This window comes from Artemia franciscana, chromosome 17, assembly GCF_032884065.1.
Source record: "Artemia franciscana chromosome 17, ASM3288406v1, whole genome shotgun sequence".
Lineage (NCBI taxonomy): Eukaryota > Metazoa > Arthropoda > Branchiopoda > Anostraca > Artemiidae > Artemia > Artemia franciscana.
Window position 1 is genome coordinate 22,138,037 of NC_088879.1, and position 26,013 is coordinate 22,164,049.

Below are 26,013 nucleotides of genomic sequence, written 5' to 3' on the forward strand. Positions count from 1 at the left end.
CTCGTAAAGATTAGCTTTGAATCTATTAGGAGTGGGACCACATTGGATAGTACGATGTCTGACTTTTCAGAATTAAATTCAATGTAAATCTTTGAATACTCTCGACTTGAAATTGCAGATTCTTTTTTCCAATGCCAGTATCATTCATTCAGCTGTGGCTCTAGACATTATCACTTTATGCAATAAGAGATGCATCTATACTTTATAAAATACAAGAGGGAAATAATTGGAACTGGGCGTCTAAGAAACAGCTATTAAAGACGGTCGGGTGCGTAAGGGCACCTTGCCATGCATCACGGTGGACTTGTGGTTGCATGTTTCAAACCATTGCTCTATGGGCTCTAGGGGACCTAGCCATCCCTGGGGACTACTTTATCACATCTTTTGATTATTTTTAGCAAGGTGGCTATCTTAAAATTTTAATCCCATGTTTTGAGGGTCGGCAATAAAAAGCATGAGTAAGGGTTTTTTACCTTCGATGACTTTTGACTCTAAAAAGGCACTAAAAACTTAAATATTTAATCAAAGGAGTCCTATTTAGAGTTATTAAAAGCATTCCTTCCTTACGAAGTGGCTTAAGAAAAAATTTAAATTATACATTACAGGTGCATGGCTAATGACTTGGGCAATGTTAGAGTGTAGCCTCTGAAAAACCTTAAATGTCTAGAAGAGCATTTGGGAATGTTAAAAACTTTAACAAGAGCAGATTGATTCTTTAAACGATCTTGACTTATTACAAAAATAGAATTTTTAATTCTCCCAGCACAACTCTTCTTTCATCATAACAAAATGATTTTTCTAGGAAATTTATCACAAGTCTTCCCTTTGAAACTTGAAATGTCATCAAATTAATATGAATATAATTTTTTTGATTATTAATATAGGTACATAAAAAGTAAATAACTACCTTAATTTCTAGATACCCCTTCAAAAGATAAATATTTCACTTCAAGGGAACTGCTAAGACTGATGTTGCTTTCTAATAAGACTTGTTCTTATTCTTCAGAAGAAATATACGCGCATGGAAGCTATGAAAATTATCTACAAATGGACTTGAAATTCCAAAGAAAATGAAAACAAAGAGCCAGATGTATCGTAATCAATTGTAAAAGAAAATGAACAAAAAGAGGTAAGTCAATAGCTAAAGGGAAAGGTTAAATATATGAGTTTCGATCCAAGACAAATAAGTATAAAATGCCAAAAGACTCAACTTGTTAAGGCTTGCGGTATTTTCTTGATGAATCCTGTTCAGTAACATCTAAACATCAACTTCTTTTATTTATATTGTACATTTTTAAACAGTTCGTGGTAACGAACTGTAGTAAGGAGCGACCAGGCTCAATAGTAACCAAAACTCTAAAAAACGGAATTTTGATCCCAAAAGATATATCAAAAGAAGTTTTGACTGTTTTAAAAAAAAAATTGAGAGAAAGATTCAAACTTTAGTGCAAAGAGTGGGGCGTTGATGAGGAAGCAGCCCCCTTCATATACGAAGTAATTTCTGTTCGTTTTGAGTTTTAATGTCGCTCCTTACTTTCAGTTAAAAAAAAACTTGTTTTTTTTATATTTAATTCAAGTCGAAACTACATCTGTAACGTGTTTGGCTGTGAAAAATTTCAAACAACATCAGTAAAGCAACAGACATATAAACATTAATAGGTGGTCAAATGATAGACCTTAATCCAATCTTTGTTTTTTTTATAGGAGATCTTTTTTAAGCTTCTTTCTTTTGTTTTTTCACTCCCCCACCCCCCAGATACTGCCAATGGACATGGAACTTGTGGCGTCACTTTCTTAAACTGTTCAGGGGAAAAGACTAGAGCCTTGCGATGAAATTGAATATGAAAACGGGGTTTTCTTGGATTCATAGAATTGGACCTATGATACCCGTTACAAAATTTCCTAACCATTATATGCATCTTTAACTAAACTTTATGAAACCAAATTAAGTTAATAATCATAGAAAAATAAGGAAGTATTGTTTGAAAAATGCAGATAAGATGATTTCACGATCCGCCACTGGAATGCCCCTCATTTCCCGGAAAATACTCCTTAAACCAAAGTCCTAGATACAGTCCTCGGGATTATTTATCCATTTATATCTAGGGTTTTTTGATTTTTTTTGTAGTTAGGGAGGGACTGAGATACCTCAAAGGGTGCCTTTTGGTGCCAAAGCTGCCTGACCCTCATTCAGCCTTTAGACACATACAAAATTAGTTCTAAGGGAGAGAGACAAAGGGTGGCAGAGGTAGAAATTGATATATGATCTCTGGGACTGTATAAAGGACTTTTTGGGGGGAGGGTATTCTTGTTGGAGATGGAGGGGTACAAAACTCAAAAACACATAAAAATGTGAGAGTGATATTTAATTCTTTTTGATTTCTGGGATTATTTCTTGTGTACGCTGTTATTACGAACATAAAAAGTAATATTGAACCCAAATTTGAGCAGAATCAACTATGTAGAAGAGGGCGACTACCCCTCCATTATCCCCACGTCCGCCTCATGGTCACAAAAACTTCGGAGGGTGCTCATTTGAACAGAAAATGAGAGCTCTAGTCCTTTTTTTACAAGTCGAACGTGATTGTAGACCAATCAGCCGTGGTAGGGCTAGGGGGTGTTTTCTGGGGGAGTATTTTAAACGGGAAAGGGTGTATTTTTCATGGAAGAAGTGTATTTTCCAATAAGGGAGGGTATTTTCCATAGGGTGGTGTATCTTTCAAGGGAGTATTTTCTGTAGGGTATTTTATGGGGAGGGTGGTAAGTGTAAAATAATTGCATTAAATTAATTAGTCTCATATCCAATTGGCCAGAAGGTACTCGCCCAACAAGTTCTATGCCAATCGATAATAAAAACCTGCCATTCTTATTACTGGAAACAAGTTGGCGGACAACGGTGTAAAGAGGCACCACTACCAAATTTTCAACCTCTTATCATAGCCGAAACCCCATCGTTCTTCTACATATCTTGCGGTAAGAGGGGCAAAAGAGTTTTTTGGGAGCCACTAGCCACTTGGGTTTAGCCCTAGATGAGACATTAAGCCAAATATAGTGTGCACTTGCATACAGTATACTTGGAATTCCGCTACAAAGTTGGCAGAAAATCCAATTGGCCAAAGGTAATTGCCGAACAAGTTCTATGCCAATCGATAATAAAAACCTACCCTCCTTATTCCTGGAAATAGTAAAAGGGGATGGAGGTTGTGTGGGGTGGGGGCTCTATTTATGTCTGCGATAAATACTGATTGAAAATTCCTTCAGGATTCTGGATTAAGAAAATGTACAGAATACCTACCTTTGTTCAAAATGTTGGCAGGGGAAGAGGCGCTGATGTTTCAAAGGGCACTGGCCAACTTTATGCCAACAATGCCACCCACTGAAAACCCCACTGGTTATTTCATGTCAAACAAGATAGAAAACTCAATCTTTCTATTGAGAGGATGGTAGGGGAATATTGATGAGGTTGGTGAAGCCTTAGATCCATTCTGCACCTACAGATTGAAGAAAACAGCATGTTTTCAATTTCAAAAAGAGGCTACCTGTCTAAATTTCTATTAAAAAATTGACAATTGGGGAGAAATAATTGCAGCATGGACTTGGCTCGTTTAAACACCAAGTCGGGACATGACATATTTTGCAATCAATCATCACTTGGTTTGTTTGTACAGGCAGACATAATCTGACTTTGATTCCATTTTGTAAATACCGTGCCAGCGAAATTCCAATCGCTCTAACTTTTCATAAGTATACAAAAATTTTTAACGAACGTTTTTATTAGTAAAAAATATACGTAACTTAAGAAAAAACTTACGTAACAAACTTTCATAACCTTATATTTTTATTATGTATACGAGGGGGTTTGTACCCTCGTTAATACCTCGCTCTTTACACTAATTCGTAAGTTTTGTCCTAATTCTTTAAGAATGACCCCTGGATCAGAAAGGCCGTAGAATAAATAGTTGAAATTACTAAAAATACTTTAGCATAAAGAGCAAGGTATTTATCTCCTCCTAAATGCCTCGCTCTTTATGCTAAAGTATTTTTAGAACCCCTCATATGCGTAATAATCTCTGTTCGTTTTAAGTTTCAATGCTACTTCTTCCTTTCATTTGAAAAAACGTTTTCATGTTTATTTTTCATTGTTTTCTTATAGTAATGCTAGAGAATCCTGCGCCCTTGTCATAGAATTTTTCTTCCCCCATGACAGATTCCTCCAAGGAAAGATCCTCCAACATAGCCCCCTCTCCTCAGCCCCATCCCCAAACAAAATAAAATCCCCCTGAAAACGTCTGTACACTTCCCAATAACCATTACTATATGTAAACACTGGTCAAAGTTTGTAACTTGCAGCCCATCCTCCAGGGATTGTGGGGGAGTAAGTCATCCCCAAAGACATAGTTATTATGGTTTTCGACTATGCTGAACAAAATGGCTATCTCAAAATTTTGATCTGTTGACTTTGGGAAAAAATGAGCATGGGAGGGGGCCTAGATGCCCTCCAATTTTTTTGGTCACTTAAAAAGGGCACTAGAACTTTTCATTTCCGTTAGAATGAGCCCTCTTGCGAAATTCTAGGACCACTTGGTCGATACGATGACCCCTGGGGAAAAGAAAAAAAAAACAAAAAAACAAACAAATAAACACGCACCCGTGATTTGTCTTCTGGCAAAAAATACAAAATTCCACATTTTCGTAGATAGGAGCTTGAAACTTCTACAGTAGGGTTCTCTGATACGCTGAATGCGATGATGTGATTTTCGTTACGATCCTATGACTTTTAGGGGGTGTTATCCCCTATTTTACAAAATAAGGCAAATTTTCTCAGGCTCGTAACTTTTGATGAAAAAGACTAAATTTGATAAAATTTATATATTTGATATCAGCATAAAAATTCGATTCTTTTTATATATCTTTTAGCATCGAAATTCCGTTTTTTAGAGTTTCGTTTACTATTGAGCCGGGTCACTCCTTACTACAGTTCGTTACCACGAACTGTTTGGTAAAAGATAAAAGAAAAAAGTCTCGTTTTTCTTGAGGTGAGAGAGAGTAATCTCTCTCCCTGACCTCTGTCACTTTCCCTCTCGATAGGAGCTTGAAACTAAAGTAGGGTTCTCTGATATGCTGAATCTGATGGTGTCAATTTCGTTAAGATCCTACGACTTTTAGGGGGTGTTTCCCCCTATTTTCCTAAATAAGGCAAATTTTCTCAGGCTCGTAACTTTTGACGGGTAATACTAAACTTGATGAAACTTATATATTTAAAATCAGCATTAAAATGCGATTCTTTTAATGTAGCTATTGATATCAAAATTCATTTTTTTAGAGTTTTGGTTACTATTGAGCCGGATTACTCCTTACTACAGTTCGTTACCACGAACTGTTCGACACAGGTCAAAGTTTATAACTTGCAGCCCCTCCCGCGAGGACTGTGGGGGAGTAAGTCTTCCCCAAAGACTTAGTTATTAGATTTTCAACTATGGTGAATAAAATGGCTATCTCAGAGTTTTCATCTTCAAACAGTTCGTTACCACGAACTGTTTGAAAAATTAAATTATGTGCAGAAGTTTAGCGTAGTGTGAGGAAATTTTTTCTTTCTCTGAAAACTAACTGTTATTTGATAATTTATTTCCTTTTTTTATTTCTTATATATGTCATTTCGTTCATCTGTTTGTGTGTCTATGCGTCTTTTTTCTGTCTGTCTGTGTCTCTATATGTCCTTTTATTTGTATTTCTGCGTTTCAATGTGTATTTTTTGTCTGTCTGTGCGTCTGTGTCTTTTTGTGCTCTGTCTGTGTGTTTTTGCCCCCTTTGTCGGTAGGTCTATGCGTCATTTTTCTGTCGGTGTGCATTTGTATGTCTTTCTGTGCGTCCATGTATCTTTTTCTCCGTCTTTCTTTGTGTTTGTGTGTCTTTTTGTCCGTCTATCCGTGTGTCTATGTATCTTTTTTCCGTCTGTCCGTGTGTCTTTTTGTACATATGTCTGTGTGCCTTTGTGTCTTTTTTAAGGGTGTCTGTGTGCTAATTGGTCATTTTTCTGTCTGTCTGTGTTTTATGTCTGTGTGTCTGTTGTTGTGTCTATGTCCCTGTGTGTCTGTTTTGCGTCTCTATGCTTGTGTGTCTGCGTACCCATCTGAAACGTGTCTACGTGTCTTTTGTGCATGTCTGTCTATGTGTCTTTATTGTGTCTATCTCTGCTTCTTTTTGTCCGTCTGTCTGTCTGTGTGTGTCTATGTGTCTCTTTGTATGCCTGTCTTTGTGTCTACATTGATCTTTTTCGTCAGACTCTGGGTCTTTTTCGGTTTGTCTGTGCGCCAGTATGTTTTTTTGTGTGTGTCTATGTGTCTTTTTATCCGTCTGTCTATGTATGTCTTTTTGTATGTCTGTCTGTGCGTCTATGTGTCTTTTTCTGTCTGTCTGTGTGTTTGTGTGTCCATCTTTGTGTCCTTTTGTCTGTCTGTCCGTCGGTCTATGTGTATTTTTTTTCTCTCTGACCGTATGTTTTTGTGTCTGTCTTTGTGTCTTTTTGTCTATCTTTCTGTGTGTCTTCTTTATGTCTGTCTATGTGTCTTTTTGTATGTCTGTCTGTGTATCTATGTGTCTTTTTGTCTGTCTGTTTGTCAATGCGTCTTTTTTCTGCCTGTCTGTGCTTCTTATCCTGTCTGTGGGTCTTTTTGTATGTTTGTCTGTGTGTCAATGTGTCTTTTTGTTTGTCTGTCTGGGTTTTTGTGTATATTTTTGTCCCTGTGTCTACATGTCTTTTTTCCATCTGTCCCTGTGTCTTTTTGTCCATTTGTCTGTGTGCCTTTTTTCTGTCTGTGTGTGTCTAATTGTATTTCTGTTGGGAGGGTCTATATGCGCCATTCTGTCTGTATATCTTTTTGTATATCTGTTTGTGTGCCTTACTTCTGTCTGTCTGTGTGTGTGTTGCTTTTTGTCCGTCTATGTCTATGATATTTTTCCCGTCTGTCTGTGTGTCTTTTTGGCCATCTGTCTGTGTTTCTATGTGTCTTGTTTTAAATCTTTGTGTGTGTCTGTGTGTCTTTTTCTGTCTTATTGTGTTTTTTTTCCTATGTACCTGTGTATGTTTTTGTGTCTGTATGCTTGTATGTCTGTGTATCCGTGTTTCTTTTAGTCCTTGTGTTTTTTCCTGTCTCTCCGTGCTTCTATGTGTCTTCTTGGAATCTCTGTCTGTGTCTTTTTGTATTCATGTCTACATGTCTTTTTGTCCGTCTGTCTATGTGTCTTTTTGTGTGTCTGTCTGTGTGTCAATTTTTTTCCATCTATCTGTGCGTCTTTTTCGGTCTGGCAGTGTGCCTATATGCCTTTTAGTGTGTCTGTGTGTTTTTTTTTTCATCTGTTTGTACATTTTTTGTGTGTGTCTGTCTGCGTCTCTATGTGTTTTTGTCCGTCTATGGGTCTATGTGTCTTTTTTCTGTCTATCTGTGTGTCTGTCCATATAAATGTCTGTGTGTATATCTGTCTGTTGTATATTTGTCTTTGCTTCTATGTGTCATTTTCAGTTCGTCTTTTTGTCCATCTGCCTGCGTGTCTGTGTCTCTTTTTTCTGTCTGTCTGTTCGTCTATGTGTCTTTTTTCTGTCTGTCTGTGTCTTTATGTGTCTTTTTCTACGTCTGTCTGCGTGGCTATCTGTCTTAGTCTGTTTGTCTTTGTGTCTTTTTGACTCTTTGTCCGTTTGTCTTTTTGTCCATCTTCCTGCGTTTTTTTCTGTCTGTCAGTGTGCGTATATAACACTGCGGCATACATATTCTCGGAATGAAGCAAAAAAATCGCCCGGAAACAAATCACTGATATCATTTATCAAATATCAAACTCCAATTGAGCAATCGATAGCACAATTAACTTGTTACGATTTAGTGACGCATAACACCAGTTGGTTAGCGCCCAGAAACAAAGGCATTGATTGCCTAGAATGTATTCCAAAAAAAAATATTATCATTGAATTGTTGGCTCAGTTGTCTAACGTGGCATTATTTTACCATAGGAAATCTTGGGTCTCACGTTGGATTCCTATTCTAGACATGAATTTCATAAAATCAATGTAGAAATTGCTTAGCGGCAAAAAAAGGTTTTTGGAAAAGAAAACATATCATCATCTATAACTGTAGTTATCAATGACACTATCTATGACTTTTGGTTATGTAGATGGCATCACTGGGGAATGTGAATTCTGTGTAGTCTGTAAAAAGTGCTGACACCGGGGATCGAAAAGGTAGGGCGCTGTTAATACTCGTTGACTCCATATTGCTCATGAGAACTGACACCTGGACCTTCCTCCATGAAAAAACCAAACTTATTTATAACATTTTATTCAAAATCATGGGAGCTGACCCTTGATCCTCCCTCAATGCCCCTCCCCCCAACCAAACAAACTTATTAACGATATTCTATTCCAAATACACGGGAATTCAGTTTACTTTTTTCAGTTCTTTCCAAAACTATTCAAGACACCGATATTCTTCACTACAAACAAGAACATGGCTACTGCCTGTTTCCCTAACGGTAAAACCATAAGGCCTACTGAATATTTGGCGCTTTACTAAAGCGAATTATATTACAAATATTTATTTTTGTAGGTATTAAACATTGGAAGTAAAACGAAAACTGCAGTGAAACAAGACCAAGATTTACCAAGGCCTAGTAGGCCCTGGGGATTTCACTATTTCCGAAGTCTTAGGGATTTCTCCGAAAATTTAGCAAAATGAGGGTGGCCAAAACGCTTGGACCTATAAAATTCAAAGCTTTAAATTTGGCCATGGGCGAAAAAAAACGAGCTGGTGAGCTTTCAGCAATTAATATCATTATATATCAAATTTTCAGCTTAATTTTATTAGTTCACGCCGAAACCGATAATTTATTTTGGAATAAAAAATTATTTTGAAATATGGAATTTTGAAAAACTTGAAACAAAGACAAACAGAAAGTAATCTAAAAGAGAAGAAGTTTTCTTAAGAAAAAATAAGGTCTTATTAAACTTAAAATCGAAAAAAATGGAAACCTACAATAACTCAAACTCAAAATGAACAGAAATTACTATTAAAGAATAAATGAAACCCAAAACGATTAGAAATTAAATAAACAATTATAGCAAAAAAACATACAACAGGATCTAATGTAAATGAACAAATAAATCTTAAAACGAGTAACGCTTAAAACAAACAAAAATATTTTGCTAATGAAATATAAATGAAACCCAAACGAACAGAAAATTAAATAAAGAATCGCAGCAAATAATTATACAATAGGTACTAATATAAATGAGTATATTAATCTTAAAACGAGTGAAACTTTAATTGAACCTGCAAATCAAGTTTGAAACAAACAAAAATCTCTACGAACAAGAGTTTGGGTTAAGCCTCCTTCTCTCTCTGTAAAGTCTAAAACCTACTGAGTCATTGGCGCTTTACTGAAAACGAATCATATTAAAAATTATTTTATTTTGTTCTTAGTACAACACTGAAAATAAACATAAAATTACAGTAAAACTAAATTTTGAACTGATCAGCTTTCAGCAATAATTTCATTCTATATTAAATATTCAGTTTAATTTCACCAGTTCCTTCCAAGTGTGTTCAAGACAAATATAGATTCACTACAAACCAGAGTTTAGATACAGCCACCTTCCCTAACTGTAAAAGTCTCAAGCCTACAACGTCATCATTGCTTCACTGAAAATGAATTATATTTCAAATATTATTTTTCCAGTTATTGCAGAATTAAAAACGAAAATTACCGTGAAATAAAATCTTGAACTGATGATCTTTAACAATTAATAGCATTATGTACCGAACATTCAGTTTGATTTTATTTGTACTTTCCAAGACTGTGCAAAACATATATAGTTTTCAGTAAAGCGCCAATGAAGCAGTATGTTTCATACTTTTAAAGAGAGAGAAGGAGGCAAACCCAAACTCCTGTTCGTAGAGATTCTGTTGTTTCAAGCTTGATTTGCATATTCAATTTAAGTTTCACTCGTTTTAAGATTTATTTACTGATTTATAACAGTACCTACTGTATGTTTGTTTGCTATGATTGTTTATTTATTTTCTGTTTGTTTTGAGTTTCATTTATACTTCAATAGTAAATTTTTGTTTTGTTTTAAGCGTTACTCGCTTTAAGATTTATTTATTGATTTATATTAGTACCTGTTGCATGTTTTTTGCTATGGCTGTTTATTTAATTTCAAATCGCTTTGGGTTTCATTTATTCTTTGATAGTCTGTTCGTTTTGAGTTTGAGTTTTTGCAGGTTTTTATTTCTTCTTATCTTAAGTTATTTCTTTTTATTATTTCGTCTTATCTTATCTTCTTATATGGCATTGACTTTTCTTAAAAAAACATCTTTTTCGGATTTTTTGTTTTTAATAATTTACCATAAAAGGATACAACCAAAACTAGAACTTTTTCATTAGCAGAACTAAATGCTTTTTCATAATTTATGCAATTTATACAGGAATTTGGTAATTGACGAGTATATCAGTTATTTATGCAAGAATGAGAATTTGATCGAAGCATCCTATTCGTTTCCTAAAACCACGATATTCTGTTCTCAAAATCACTTCTACATAATCTTATAGTCTAAGCATCATCGTGCTAATAAATTCAATTCCACCCAAATCAAGCTAATGCCTCTATAATTGCTATATTCACTCTTATTACCTTTATATACAAAGGGGTTTGATTATAATTTTCCTAAGACATCAGGGTAACTCTTCCTTAATAAAATAGTTTCCTTGTTTTATCTCTAGCCTCGTAACCGGCATATTTACCATGCTTAAATCTTATTTGCCATACTATCACTGTCATTTTTCAATGTTTCTGATATCACTTTAGCTATTCCTGACTAATTAAATCTTCATTCCCTTCCAAACTATTCAAAAAATTTTCCACCATTTTCTGTATCATTTACAACGACTTCATCACTGTTTAGCTCTCTCAAAATTTTTTTAATACTCTTTGTTATTAGTTGAGGCATCGTTCCAGTCTTAAAACGGGATTAGTCGAGACTCACTAACCCCCTTCAATTTCTCAACGCACGAATACAGTACCTTACTATTATATCATGTGGTTACATCTTCAAAAGCCTTGGCTATCTAATCCGAATCATCTATTTCACATAATAACAATTCACTCTGATTTAAAGCCATCCATCCTTCCCTCTTATACTCGTAAGACTTGTAACTCAGGAGCTTCTTGTAAAAACCTTCCTCTCTTCTGCAAAGCTTAAAGCCCTTTCACTAATACTCCTAGTTACTTTTTCAATCTGCCTCCCCAAAATGTCACCTGTTATTACAGGTGACATTACAGGTTCATTATTACAGGTTCAAAAGCCTTGGCAATCTAACCCGAAGAATTTGTTTCACATAATTAGTATTCACAGTGGTTTAAAGCTATCGGTGCTTCCCTCTTATACTCATAAGACTTGTAACTGAGGATCTTCTTGTAAAAACCTTTCTTCTACAAAGCTTACAGCCCTTTCACTAATGCTCCTAGCTACCTTTTTGTCTGCCTCCCAAAAAAGTCACCTGCTATTTCACAAGCCACTTTCCTATATTATCGAATTTTAAATTTCAGAATTACATGCCCTATTGTTTTGAGAATATTTCTCTTATATTCTCAAGGTCATGACTACCCTATGACCAGTTGTCCTTCGTAAATTTTGGCTTCTGATTAGCATTTAAATACTACAAGATGAGAGTCTTTACTTTTAATATTAACAACAACACTCATATATAACCTTAGTGGCCCGTATTTTGGCAATTTTATTTTAGTTGCCCAAGCTAGGAATTCTTAAGCTAAATAGTTTTATTCCCTTTTACAAGTCTCAAATAAGAAGCTAGAACAGTGACAAGTTCTTTGCAGTTTCACATTTTTTAGTTTCTTTATTTAAAGTAGGGGCAGTGAGCCCCCTAAGTTTTGGGATTGACTGAATCATATCTAGGCTTACGAGGTAAAAACGCTTCGATGACAACCCATTGACTATTAGTTTTTACGTAATCTATAAACAGCAATAATAGTAAATTAATAATAGAGAAATAAAATACTATAAATCAGTTAATGATAATCAAACAGTTCGTGGTAACGAACTGTAGTAAGGAGCGACCCGGCTCAATAGTAAACGAAACTCTAAATAACGGAATTGTGATGCTAAAATATACATCAAAAGAATCAAATTTTTATGCTGATTTTAAATATATAAGTTTCATTAAATTTGGTCTTTGTCATCAAAAGTTACGAGCCTGAGAAAATTTGCCTTATTTTAGAAAATAGGCGAAAACACCCCCTAGAAGTCACAGAATTTTAACGAAAATCACACCATCACATTCGGCGTATCAGAGAACCCTATAGCAAAATTTTCAAGCTCGTATCTACAAAAATGTGGAATTTCGTATTTTTTGCCAGAAGACAAATCACGGGTGCGTGTTTATTTGTTTTTTTTCCCCAGGGGTCATCGTACCGACCAAGGGGTCCTAGAATGTCGCAAGAGGGCTCATTCTAACGGAAATGAAAAGTTCTGGTGCCCTTTTTAAGTGACAAAAAAATGGAGGGCACCTAGGCCCCCTCCCACACTCATTTTTCTCCAAAGTCAAAAGATCAAAATTTTGATATAGCCATTTTGTTTCGCATAGTCAAAAATCATAATAACTATGTCTTTGGGAATGATTTACTCCCCCACAGTCCCTGGGGGAGGGGCTGCAAGTTACAAACTTCGACCAGTGTTTACATATAATAATGGTTATTGGGAAGTGTACAATCTTTTTCAGGGGATTTTTTTTTGTTTTGGGGGTGGGGTTGAGGGGGAGGGGGCTATGTGGGAGGAGCTTTCATTGGAGAAATATGTCATGGGGGAAGAAAAATTCAATGAAAAGGGCGCAGGATTTTCTAAAATTACTATAAAAAAACAATAAAAAATAAACATGGTAAAGTTTTTTCAATTGAGATTATTACGCATATGAGGGGTTCTAAAAATACTTTAGCATAAAGAGCGAGGTATTTAGGAGGAGATAAATACCTCGCTCTTTATGCTATAGTATTTTTAGTAATTTCAACTATTTATTCTACGGCCTTTCTGATTCAGGGGTCATTCTTAAAGAATCGGCACAAAACGTACGATTTAGTGTAAAGAGCGAGGTATTAACGAGGGTACAAACCCCCTCATATACATAATAAAAATTTAAGAATATAAAGGTTTGTTACGTAAGTTAATTCTTAAGTTACGTATATTTTTTGCTAATAAAAAAATTCGTTAAAAATTAAAATTTATAGTTGCCTTCTTGTGTAACCGAAAAATTGCATGGCAACTAGGCCTCCTTTCCCATCCCTTATTTCTCAAAGTCATCTGGTCAGAACTAAGAGAAAGCCATTTAGCCAAAAAAGGAATTAAAATGTAAATTTCATTTTAATAATTTATGTGTGGAGAGCCAAAATCAAACATGCATTAATTCAAAAACGTTCAGAAATTACATAAAAAAACTAGTTTTTCTAACTGAAAGTAGGGAGCGACATTAAAACTTAAAACGAACAGAAATTACTCCGTATATGAAATGGGTTGTCCCCTCCGCAATCCTTCGCTCTTTATGCTAAAGTCTGACTCTTGACCACAATTCTGCTTTTTAAAACAATTAAAAGCTTTAGCATAAAGAGCGAGGGATTACGGAGGGGACAACCCATTTCATATACGGAGTAATTTCTGTTCGTTTTAAGTTTTAATGTCGCTCCTTACTTTCAGTTAGAAAAACTAGTTTTCTTATGTAATTCATAATAAAACAACTAATTATTTTCTCTTCAACATCAAGTCCTTCATCAAGATTCAGCTGTACAATCATCTTCAGGACAGTTGCAGCAGGGTTAATAGTTGAAGCATACTGGTCTGGTTATTTGCATAAAATATGTTTTAAAAGATTTATAATTATTTGTTGTGATGGATAATAAAAATCTACTCTTCGTAAAGCCGCAAGTTTCGCTGCCTCCTATAGCTGGCATCAAATTCCTTATCAAGATTCAGTGCCACATTTGTCGGGCATAATTTTTAAAAATTATGGTTTTTAAAAGAATAAACAAAGACTAACTATAGGTAGCAAAGGCTAATTAGCTTCTGTGACCTATAGCTAATCTATAGCTAATTAATTTCTGTGACCTATAGTGTCAGTTGCTATAATTGTAGATGTTGATATTGGTTGTATTTTGCTTAGTTTTGGGTTTTATTATTTTTTTTCTTTAAATTTGTTTAGTTGTTTCTTGTTTTATCAGTGTTGAAACCCTTCGTTTCATACCGGTGAAATTTCTTGGCCGTTGTAGTTTTTATCTTTTCTTTCTACTGGCCATATTCCCGTTTGTTGGCTCATTGTTGAAATTTCTTTCATTGTTTTTTTTTTCAAATCTTATCATAAGACTAACCAATTGGCATAGTTATTAAAAAAAAATAAAAAATATATATGAGATCAGAGGCCATAGCATCTCAGTACTAATAGAAAGTTGATTTTTACATAGTTGCACCATTTTCACAAACTAACCCTCTGTAGACCTCTAGTTACATCGGTAGTTTTTGTTTTATACGTTTATACTGTTTTTAAGTTTAAGTTTTTGTACTTTTCTTTTTCCGTATTTTCTAATACTTCATATAAAACCTTTGAAAAAAATGATTAAGAAACACATGCAGAATTGTTTTTTAATTTATGGGCAATCATACAACCCTCCACCACTCATAGCCCATATCTTCTGAAAAGTGCTTTAAATTTGAATATTTTGCATAGAAGATAAGTTATAGAGCAACATTTATAAGGGGCTCAGCAGCGGAGGAGGAGGCAGTATAGTTGCCTTATAAGGATTTGCTAGTGTTTTTTTTTACCATTTTAGGCTTCAACATAATTTTAAGTGTCATTTGAATATGGAATGACTCTTGTTTGTTATATGGAAAAGAAATATTTTAGTTTTAGGAATGACCTAAAATTACTGTTTTTTTCTGTTTTAGTAGACCTCTTTCTCTTTCAGACTGGTGTTATCTTTCCAATAGAATATAAAAAATGTAGAAAGTGCTACAGGCCCAAGCCCCCGCGTACACATCATTGTTCAGTTTGTAATAGATGCGTTCTTCGAATGGATCATCACTGTCGTGAGTTATATAATTTCCTTGTGTAGAATCTGATTTGCATTATTTTACATTATTGATTGATAATGTCTATTTGTGTACTGAACAGTAGCACTTTTGTCAGTTTTTACCAATTTGTCAATTTTGTCTTTTCAATTAAAATATCAAAAACAAACATTGTTCGAAATACGAGGGGGGGGGCAAAAGATAAATTCCCTTCTCTTGCTATTAGAGCCCATGGACTTAATAAAAAAAGTATAGGTTTTTGAATGTTTAAACTTAGTACTTTCATCTATTCCAGCAGTGAATTGTTCCAATAGAAGTATCGTAGTTTTCAATTTAGAATCTATTCAAAATACACTGTTTGAAATTATGAAATCACAGGTTATTGATGCTTATACAATACAGATGTCTCAGTTTAATATTTTTGCAAACCGCAAAAGCCATCTTATCAGATGAATTCGATTCTTAAAGGTTGACGATATCCAATGATATAGAGGGGGCGGAGCATTTTCCAAGCACGGGCGGAACGTTCTTCAATCCATTCCGATGACATTGCACAACATTGCACGAGCGGGCAAGTTTTGTTTGATCACAAGTGTAATTGAGCAACACTTCGGCCCATGTATTTTTCTAGGAGTGAGACATCTGGTGAAAACAAATAGATATTCTTTAACGAAATACTATTAATTGACAAAACCGTTGATGTATTAATCCAATAATATAGTTTTCTTTGAAGAATTTCCCTCGAAGATCTTTGGGCTGTCATCTACATTTTCAATTTAACGTAATGTTTGATGATGACAGCTTAGGTTAGAATAGATTAGGTTTTGTGAGGCCAGGTTGGACAATGTCAGCTCAGATTAGGTTTTTAACCCATTTCTGATATTTAGAGCCAAATTTAACATTAACTAATCTAACTTGACCTAGCCTAAACTAACATAATTTAACCTAACCTAACTTTGACTTTTTCACCATAGCTGGTATCAGACTTAAAAGGCTTACTCGTAAAACTAATTGAATTCAAGTAGAAAAAAAGGAATTTCGAATATTCACCGGTGAATGTCGACATTAACCAAATTTCTGACATTAACAGTAACACACATATATATATATATATATATATATATATATATATATATATATATATATATATATATATATATATATATATATATATATATATATATATATATATATATATATATATATATATATATATATATAGATCAGTTTTTTTTAAAAAGCCCAAGGTCCATATACAAAAAATGTATACAAAACAGGGAAATCGCTGACAAAGCAAAAAAATACTTAATCCAGAAACAAAACAACTTAATAGCTTAAACTATTCCTTCTTTCTAAGTCAATGTATACATATCCAAGTAATTATAAACTCTAACCCGAGTTATTGCTGTTGAATTTCTATTTGAAATACAAGCAATGGACAAACAAACAATTTTTTGAACCATACCAGCTATATATCATGCTTCTGAGCAATATGCTGTAAAAGTAAGAAGAGAAACTACTAATTTGTAGATTATAGATTCCAGATGTAGATTTTAGGATTAATTTGTTTTTCTTTGGAGCGTAGCGTAACAATTGGGCTGGTCGTTATAAATGCCATTATTTGTTGGCCTAATTTGTAGATTGTAAAGGCATACTGTAGGTTTAATTCGTTTTTCTTTGCGGCAATGCTTAACAACTGTGTTGGCTACTTGAACCATCAATACTTATAATAAATAAATATATTCGCAAATTTGATGGCAGGCCGTTAAGCCTCTACAAAACAAAAATCTTAATTTGCATTTCTTCTAAATTTGCATAAGGAGGCACAGCTCATGAATGTAGAACGTCATCTGAAGTAATCATCAGACGGATAGCTTGATCATAGGGCACTGGTATACGATTGTCCACATCAAGTAAACGATATATACCAGTAGAAAGTTCATTTGAAGGGATCATGTATGAATCAAATTGAATATCGTCAAAATCAGAGTATTCATAAGATCAGTATCACTGATGCCCCGTTGCTTTAATAGTCAAGGCAGGATTATGAATTTCATCAATTAAATAGAGAAGACGAATAGAAGAAAGGGCAATAGCTACTAAAATAATAGCAGGAATAACGGTTCAAACCGTCTCGATTGCCTGACCATCAAGTAGATAACGATGGAGAAATTTATTAGAAAATAATGCAGCTAAGAAAAAGCCAACAAGAGAAGTAATTAAGATCACTACTAGTAAAGCATGGTCATAGAAAAAAACAAGTTGTTCTATGAGAGGTGAGTTCCCATTTTGTAAACCTAGTTGGGATCATTGAGACACTTTTAAAGGGGGTACCCATCTTTGGAGCTTAAATCCAATGCATAGATGTTTCTGCCACTTTAGAATGTAGAGATCATAGTAATTTCTTCATAGGAGTGATCAGCAGGCGGATGGGGATGATTTCATTCCACACTTGATCTTAAATTTGTCCCTGTAAGATCTCAAAACTCCTCATTTTAGAGGAATCCCCTAAACTGGAATGGAAATACAGTTCCTAGACGAGGGAGGAATGAGGGCCCTAAGAGATTTGGGAGTCAAGAGCGCCTAGGACTTGGCACACTATTGCACCAAACCAAGAGTGCCTTCGAGCATCCCTTACCCGCTGAAAAGTAGCTTCCCTGGATGTAATCTGCAAAAGATAACAAGCATCTAGCCAGCCACTTGTCAACTGAAGGGCTGTAGGCAACTAGGCGACTAACAACACTAATCATGTCTACTTCCCTATAAACATAGCTTATTTAGACACCCCTGGAAGTTGTGCCATATTTCACAATTACTGTCCCTTTTTACTATTTGCTTATAAGTTCAAAATTTGTTTTATACTTTTGAAAAGATTGGATTTTTGTTCATAAATGACTTCAATTATCTTGCATTTTCCAGGGTTACTTGTCTGACAACCCTAATATCTTGATAAGTAAGATAGTATCTAAATAATAATAATATCTAGATAAGTAATCTTGAAATATTAAAACATACAACAATTGTGTAGACTAGTCTGCCTTTCGGCATTCAAAAATTTGTTAATACTCATCAAGTGCCCCTCCCCACGGTAATCTTTAGTAAAAGGCGAAAGATTAACTCGATATGAGGAGAGGCCAGAGCTATGAAAATTGCTAAGGTTGACTTGGGCATATACAAATAAATCCTAGTAAATCCTCGTGGTTTTTTTTAAGAAGGTTCGAAAGCAATAAGAAATTCAATGTTCAATCAAGTAAATACCAAAAAATCATATGATGTGAAAACATATTCAATGAACAGCAATTCATGGGTAACTTTAATGACATACTACTGAAACTACATCCGCAGAAAATAACATAAATATTCAGTAATCAGGCCCAAAAATAATTGTAATGTAGCTGAATGGTCGATCAATTGCTGTAGCCAAAGGCTCCCCTATTAAAATATTCCAAGAAGCTTAGCGGTAGTGAAGGAATTCTTAGTCTGATATGTTGCCAATACAATAGACTTGATGAAATGAGTGGTGACCAAGGGCATTTCACTTTTTAAGACTAGCCTTTGTGACTTAATTTAAATTTCAGCAATTGGATTCGATTCCTAGTTCAATTTAAAAATCAGTATTTGATAATTACGGAGTATTTTCAAAAACAAAATGCATCAGGAATTCAATCAGTTTAGGCAATTTAATTTAATTATGGCGACTGGTCATTGATACGGCATCATTTGCTTTAATACAAGACTAAGAAAAACAAAATGTGTTTATTTAAGAGATGTTCTAAATTACTTGGTTTAAACATTATCAATCTGCATACTTTTCCCTTACAATTCACAAAATTACAACATAGTACGGGCTCAAAAGAAGAAACCTATTCAATGTGTGGACAGGGGTCCGCGCGAACGCAGTCCCCCACTACCAAAAATTACGCTGTTGACTTACCCCCATTTGGGGTAATCACAGGGGTCAGCCAATCCGAAGTGCAATGGAAAGGCCTCACCCTGGGAGCGCCTCCTTCATGATCAAGGCAGCTCCCCAGCCAGGTAAGTATGAATTGTTCAAGACTAACATTTCACTAATGTCTTTCGACATAAATCCGGTAGCTTTGAAGAAGATGGAATTATAGAATTACTCAAGTAAATGACAAAATGAAAAGGACAAATACTTATACAATAAAGTAAGCAATCATTTATTTGATAAAGTCTCACTGTTTCGTGTCTGTGTATCTTTCTTAGGTGATTGAAAATTCAGCTTTTGTTTCCATATTTGAAGCAAATTTAATAATGTCTTAATAAAACTTGCATTGTTACCATGTAGTATATATGGAAAACCAGTTGTTTTAATTCAGGGAAGGAAATTTTCTCTACAAGATGTTTTTCCTGCATTCCTCCTCTTAGATTCAAAAAAATCTCTTCGTGGTATTATCATTGAAAAAGGGCTTGTTTTTTTTTCTTTGTATTTTTGTTAAAGAAATTGAAAAGACAACGAGATTCCCCTGCCTGGAATCTGGAGAATACTGGATTTCGCCCCCTCTCCCCTTCCCCTTGGGCTGTGTGTTTACAAATCTATTTTGAGCAAAAAAAAAAAAAAAAACCATCGAAAACTTGTTTAAATGCATTGCGCTACGTTTTAACGAGTCGGACAAAAATATCGGGGATTAGCTCAATGGGTCCAGCCTTGTCTCCTAGTTTCCATGAATTGGCGCTTTTGATCAATACCAGTGGTGTTGACTGGTGGATTGACAATTTTTATTGCAAATGAGGGTGTTTTTTGGGGTATTTTTGTAAAAGAAAGTAAAAAAAAAACAAGAGAATTGTTCTCTCTGGATTTCGAAAAAAACTCTTCTCTGTCCCCCACCCCCTTAATTGCCGTGAATTAACGTTATTCATCAATGCTGGTTCCGATCATTGTCAGCTAAAGGGCCAAGAGAATATTATCTCTGATTTAAGGTGTTAACTTTTCTGATTTTGGCTTTTTGAGCGACAATTTTGTCCAAGTCTTGATTGGAAAATTTTCCGTTTACCATTAAAATTTGGAGATAAACTTTAATATAATGGGAAATGTTTCGTACTGTTTACAAAAATCTAAAAACAAAGTGATAAGTTAATTGAATGTTATTTGAGAATTGGAACCGAAATAAATTTTGTGACAAACTTTGTTACTCGTATTCTTATAATTGTTTTGACGATCCTTTTTAATTTATCGCTTTTCGGCCTTTTGACTAAGATCAAAGTGTAGTATCTGTTCTTATCAGCTTAATATCTGATACGGCCCCTACATGGGGCCCAGAATATAAAACTGATTTTTGGAAACCGGAGGGATGTCGGGGCTTGCTCCGCTCCCTTCACGCGTTGGCCCGGTATTGCAGCACCTCCGGGATCGGCGCACCCCTTTCGAGGGGAAACCAAAGTCCATGAACCCTAGCCAATAGTGGGTACAATGGGTTATTCAAAGTGAAGAGGGATTCCTGCAAACAAGTTGGCGGATAACGGCGTAAAGAGGGAGCACTAGCAAATTCTTAACCTCTTATCATAGCCAAAACCCCACTGTCCTTCTACATAACTTGCGGTAAGAGGGGCAAAAGAGTTTTTAGGGAGCCACTTTGGTTTAACCCTAGATGAGACATTAAGCCAAACATAGTATATACTTGCATACAGTACACTTACAATTCCACTACAAAGTTGGCAGTAAATCCAATTGGCCAAAGGTAATCATCCAACAAGTTCTATGCCAATCGATAATAAAAACCTGCCCTCCTTATTCCTGGAAACAGTAAAGGTGGATGGAGGTTGTTTGGGGCGGGGGCTCGATTTATGTCTGCGATAATACTGATTGAAAATTCCTTAAGAATTCTGCATTAAGAAAAGGTACAGAATACCTACCTTTATTCAAAATGTTGGCTGGGGAGGAGGCGCAGATGTTCCAAAGGGCACTGGCCAACTTTATGCCACCAAGGCCACCCGCTGAAAAACCCACTGGTAATTTCATGTCAAACAAGATACAACACTCAATTTTTCTACTGAAAGGATGGTGGAGGAACATTGATGAGGTCGGAGAAGCCTTAGATCCATTCTGCACCTCAAGCTATACAGATTGAAGAACACAGCTTGTTTTCAATTTCAATAAGATGCTACCTGTCTAAATTTCTACTAAAAAATTGACAATTGAGGAGAAATAATTGCAGCATGGACTTAGCTCGTAAAAACACGGAGTCAGGACATGACATATTTTGCAATCAATCATCACTTGGCTTGTTTGTACAGGCAGACATAATCTGACTTTGATTCCATTTTGTAAATACCGTGCCAGCGAAATTCCAATCGCTCTAACTTTTCATAAGTATACAAATCATGACCGAATTTTTTGACTGGGAAGCTAACATTTTCTAATTCAATCACCTAATCAAAGATCATTGATCAACCTTCAAAAACTGTATCTATTATGTTTCAAAAATTGAATACTTCATCCCACCATTTCTTTAACAATGTAGAGGATAGTAAAAGTAGACAGACACACCTAACAGTGTTCCTCTGCCTCAGTTCCAAATCCACAAAGTTAAATAACTAAACCAAAATAAGGGTAAATATCAGCCCTTCCAACCCTTTGGCATAGCCTGGAAAGGCAAAACACGGAAAAAAAATAACAAAGATTGAGGATCAACTTTGCAATAGCTCCCTTCGATTTAAACTATAAGACTTCACTATAACTAATACACTTTGGGCTGTAGCTCAACGGCAAGCGAAGCACATCTTTTTCGACTGCCGACCAAAACTATGTAAAGCTTCCCAAAACACAACGTCTTATTTGTTAATACAGCCGGAAGTCTGTGGTTTCTTTAGGAATCTGAAAGATTGGGCCCTTATTAATTTCGGCAAAAACCAAAATCAATGGAATAAGGGACAAAACAAAAATAGCAAAGGACAAAAACAAAATTGCCCCACAATGGAATTAATGTTGATCAGTATGACAATAAGTGTCTAGGATACAGTGAAGGCAGAAAGACATTAAGAATTTGGCTATTCGAAATAGTGAGATGCTTTTCCTTAATTGCAGCCTTGTTTCTTCCAGAATCCATATAATTAATTCACTTAAATTCCAGCTCAGACACATTGCGTAAGAGAAAGTGAGCCATTCCAAAGACTAGGCTTGACACTCCTGCTTTGAACGAGTTTGAAAGTTTTAAGTTTCAAGTCATCACCAAGTAGACTTTGCTAGTCAATGAGTCATGTCAAGCCGTTTGGTATAACTTATTTAGAAAAAAAAATACAAAAGAAGCAAAGAGCAATACTGAACCCTAAAGCGAACAGAAGTAAATTCATATTATAAGTTAGATATACAATTAACATTTGTTACTACTAATGAATAGATGAAGTTTTTAACAAAAAGAAATAAAATAAATCGAAAAGTTATTTTTAAAACAATGTTATTTGCAGTTAATTAGAAACATATTTTGATCGGTTTTCTTTATTGATAAAAGAAATAAGGCATGAACAAACAGTGGTTATTGGTCGAGCTTTACTTTTTTCATATAAGAGTATATTTGACACATTTGGCTTAGCTTCATTAATATACAGCGCCGAAAATTGTCATTAATTTTTTCTTCTTTTAAATCCATTCCCATTAAATGCATTAATGAATCCTTTATTAATCCTCTTGATGAAAATATTTTTCAATAAACTAAAATGATTACTTCACAAACTACAATCAAAATGAAATTTCCTAAAAATAGGGAATCGAAACAAAAAAGAGTGACTAAAGGTATCTTTTAAAATCTTTAAACTATACTGAAAGTCACAAGAGTTTCTTTACTTAAAAAATTAAATTATGTGCTGAAGTTTAGCGTAGTTTGAAGAAATTTTTTCTTTCTTGTAGAATTAACTGTTATTTGATAATTTATTTCCTTTTTTATTTCTTATATATGTCTTTTCGTTCATCTGTTTGTGTGTCTATGCGTCTTTTTTCTGTCTGTCTGTGTCTCTATATGTCCTTTTATTTGTATTTCTATGTGTCTATGTGTCTTTTTTGTCTGTCTGTGCGTCTATGTGTCTTTTTGTGCTTCTGTCTGTGTCTTTTAGCCCCCTTTTTTCGGAAGGTCTATGTTTCATTTTTCTGTCGGTGTGTATATGTGTCTTTTTGTGTGTCTGTCCGTCCAACTTTCTGTAAATACGTCTTTTTTCTGTCTGTCTGTGTGTCTATTTCGTCTATTTATGTGTCTTTTTGTATGTTTTTCTGTGCGTCCATGTATCTTTTTCTCCGTCTTTCTTTGTCTTTGTGTGTCATTTTGTTCGTCTATCCGTGTGTCTATGTATCTTTTTTCCGTCTGTCCGTGTGTCTTTTTGTACATATGTTTCTGTGTCTTTGTGTCTTTTTTAAGTGTGTCTGTGTGCTTATTGGTCTTTTTTCTGTCTGTCTGTATTTTATGTCTGTGTGTCTGTTAGTGTGTCTATGTCCCTGTGTGTCTCTTTTGTGTCTTTATACTTGTGTCTCTGCGTACCCACCTGAAACGTGTGTCTACGTGTCTTATGTGTATGTCTGTCTATGTATCTTTATTGTGTCTATTTCCGTGTCTTTTTGTCCGTCTGTCTGTCTGTGTGTGTCTCTTTGTATACCTCTCTTTGTGTCTACGTTGATCTTTTTCGTCAGACTGCGTGTCTTTTTCGCTTTGTCTGTGTGCCACTATGTTTTTTTGTGTGTCTATGTGTCTTTTTGTCCGTCTGTCTCTGTGTCTATGGATGTCTTTTTGTATGTCAGTCTGTGCGTCTGTGTCTTTTTCTGTCTGTCTGTGTGCTTGTGTGTCCGTCTTTGTGTCTTTTTCTCTGTCTGTCCGTCGGTATATGTGTATTTTTTTTTCTCTGACCGTATGTTTTTGTGTCTGTCTTTGTGTCTTTTTGTCTATATTTCTGTGTGTCTTCTTTATGTGTGTCTTTTTATATGTCTGTCTGTGTGTCTGTGTGTCTTTTTTGTCTGTCTGTTTGTCTTTTTTGTCTGTCTGTTTGTCTATGTGTCTTTTTGTTCGTCTGTGTATATTTTTGCTCCCTGCTGTGTATCAATGTGTCATGTTTCTGTCTGTGTGTCTATTTGTTTTTTTTGTGCGTCTCTCCGTCTGCCTTTGTGTCAATGCGTCTTTTTTCTGCCTGTCTGTGCTTCTTATCCTGTCTGTGTGTTTTTTTTGTAGGTTTGTCTGTGTGTCGATTTGTTTGTCTGTCTGAGTTTTTGTGTGTCTTTTTGTCCCTGTGTTTTATGTCTTTTTTCCATCTGTCCCTGAGTCTTTTTGTCCATTTGTCTGTGTGCCTTTTTTCTGTCTGTGTGTGTGTCTTTTTGTATTTCTGTTGGGAGGGTCTATATGCGCCATTCTGTCTCTGTGTCATTTTGTATGTCTGTTTGTGTGTCTTACTTCTGTCTGTCTGTGTGTTGGTGTGTCTTTTTGTCCGCCTATGTCTATGATATTGTTTCCGTCTGTCTGTTTGTCTTTTTGGCCATCTGTCTGTGTTTCTATGTGTCTTGTTTTAAATCTTTGTGTGTGTCTATGTGTCTTTTTCTGTCTTATTGTGTTTTTTTTTTGTCTATCTGCCTGTGTATGTTTTTGTGTCTATATGCTTGTATGTCTGTGTATACGTGTTTCTGTTAGTCCTTGTGTTTTTTCCTGTCTCTCCGTGCTTCTATGTGTCTTCTTGGTATCTCTGTCTGTGTCTTTTTGTCCGTCTGTCTATGTGTCTTTTTGTGTGTCTGTCAATGTGTCAGTATTTTTTTTTCTATCTGCCTGTGTGTCTTTTCCAGTCTGTCAATGTGCCTATATACCATTTACCATGTCTGTGTGTTTTTGTTCATCTGTATGTGCATTTGTTTTGTGTGTGTCTGTCCGCGTCTCTATGTGTTTTGTCCGTCTGTGGGTCTATGTGTCTTTTTTCTGTCTACCTGTGTGTCTGTCCATCTAAATGTCTGTGTGTATATCTTCTGTTGTATAATTGTCTGTGTTTCTATGTGTCATTTTCAGTTCGTCTTTTTGTCCATCTGCCTGCGTGTTTGTGTGTCTTTTTTCTGTCTGTCTGTTTTTCTATGTGTCTTTTTTCTGTCTGTCTGTGTCTTTTTCTATGTCTGTCTGTGTGGCTATCTGTCTTAGTCTATTTGTCTGTGTGTCTTTTTGACTCTTTGTCCGTTTGTCTTTTTGTCCATCTTCCAGCTTTTTCTGTCTGTCAGTGTGCGTATATAACACTGCGGCATACATATTATCGGAATGAAGCAAAAAAAAAATCGCCCGGAAACAAATCACTGATAGCATTTATCAAATATCGAACTCTAATTGAGCAATCGATAGCGCAATTAACTTGTTACGATTTAGTGACACATAACACTAGCTGGTTAGCCCCCAGAAACAAAGGCATCGATTGCCTAGAATGTATTTCTAAAAACATAATATCATTGAATTGTTGGCTCAGTCATCTAACGTGGCATTCTTTTACCATAGGAAATCTTGGGTCTCACGTTGGATTCTTATTCCAGACATGAATTTCATAAAATCAATGTAGAAATTGCTTAGCGGCAAAAAAAGGTTTTTGGAAAAGAAAACATATCATCATCTATAACTGTAGTTATCAATGACACTATCTATGACTTTTGCTTATGTAGATGGCAGCACTAGGGAATGTCAATTCTACGTGGTCTTTAAAAAGTGCTGACACCAGGGATCGAAAAGGTAGGGCTCTGTTAATACTCGTTGACTCCATACTGCTCATTAGAACTGACCCCTGGACCTCCCTCCATGAAAAAACAAATTTATTTATGACATTTTATTCAAAATCATGGGAGCTGACCCTTGATCCTCCCTCCATGCCCCCCCAACCAAACAAACTTATTAACGATATTCTATTCCAAATACACGGGAATTCAGTTTACTTTTTTCAGCTCTTTCCA

General features: G+C 35.2%; 1 protein-coding gene and 3 non-coding genes across 4 annotated transcripts in view; 1 reads left to right on the top strand and 3 right to left on the bottom strand.

Annotated features, from left to right (window-relative positions):
- Positions 1–3,733, bottom strand: part of LOC136038002 (cell adhesion molecule Dscam1-like) — a gene marked incomplete at its 3' end in the record, with an annotated part of 141,671 nt that extends 137,938 nt beyond the window's left edge. The window contains 1 exon segment of the mRNA XM_065720917.1: positions 908–3,733.
- Positions 3,734–18,136: 14,403 nt separating this feature from the next.
- On the bottom strand, positions 18,137–18,252 carry LOC136038319 (U5 spliceosomal RNA). The gene has a single exon (XR_010620191.1). It is a non-coding gene; the product is annotated as a U5 spliceosomal RNA (small nuclear RNA).
- Positions 18,253–18,989: 737 nt separating this feature from the next.
- On the bottom strand, positions 18,990–19,153 carry LOC136038295 (U1 spliceosomal RNA). Its single transcript, XR_010620176.1, has one exon. It is a non-coding gene; the product is annotated as a U1 spliceosomal RNA (small nuclear RNA).
- Positions 19,154–20,303: 1,150 nt separating this feature from the next.
- LOC136038304 (U2 spliceosomal RNA) lies at positions 20,304–20,495 on the top strand. The gene has a single exon (XR_010620181.1). It is a non-coding gene; the product is annotated as a U2 spliceosomal RNA (small nuclear RNA).
- The last annotated feature ends 5,518 nt before the right edge of the window (positions 20,496–26,013 follow it).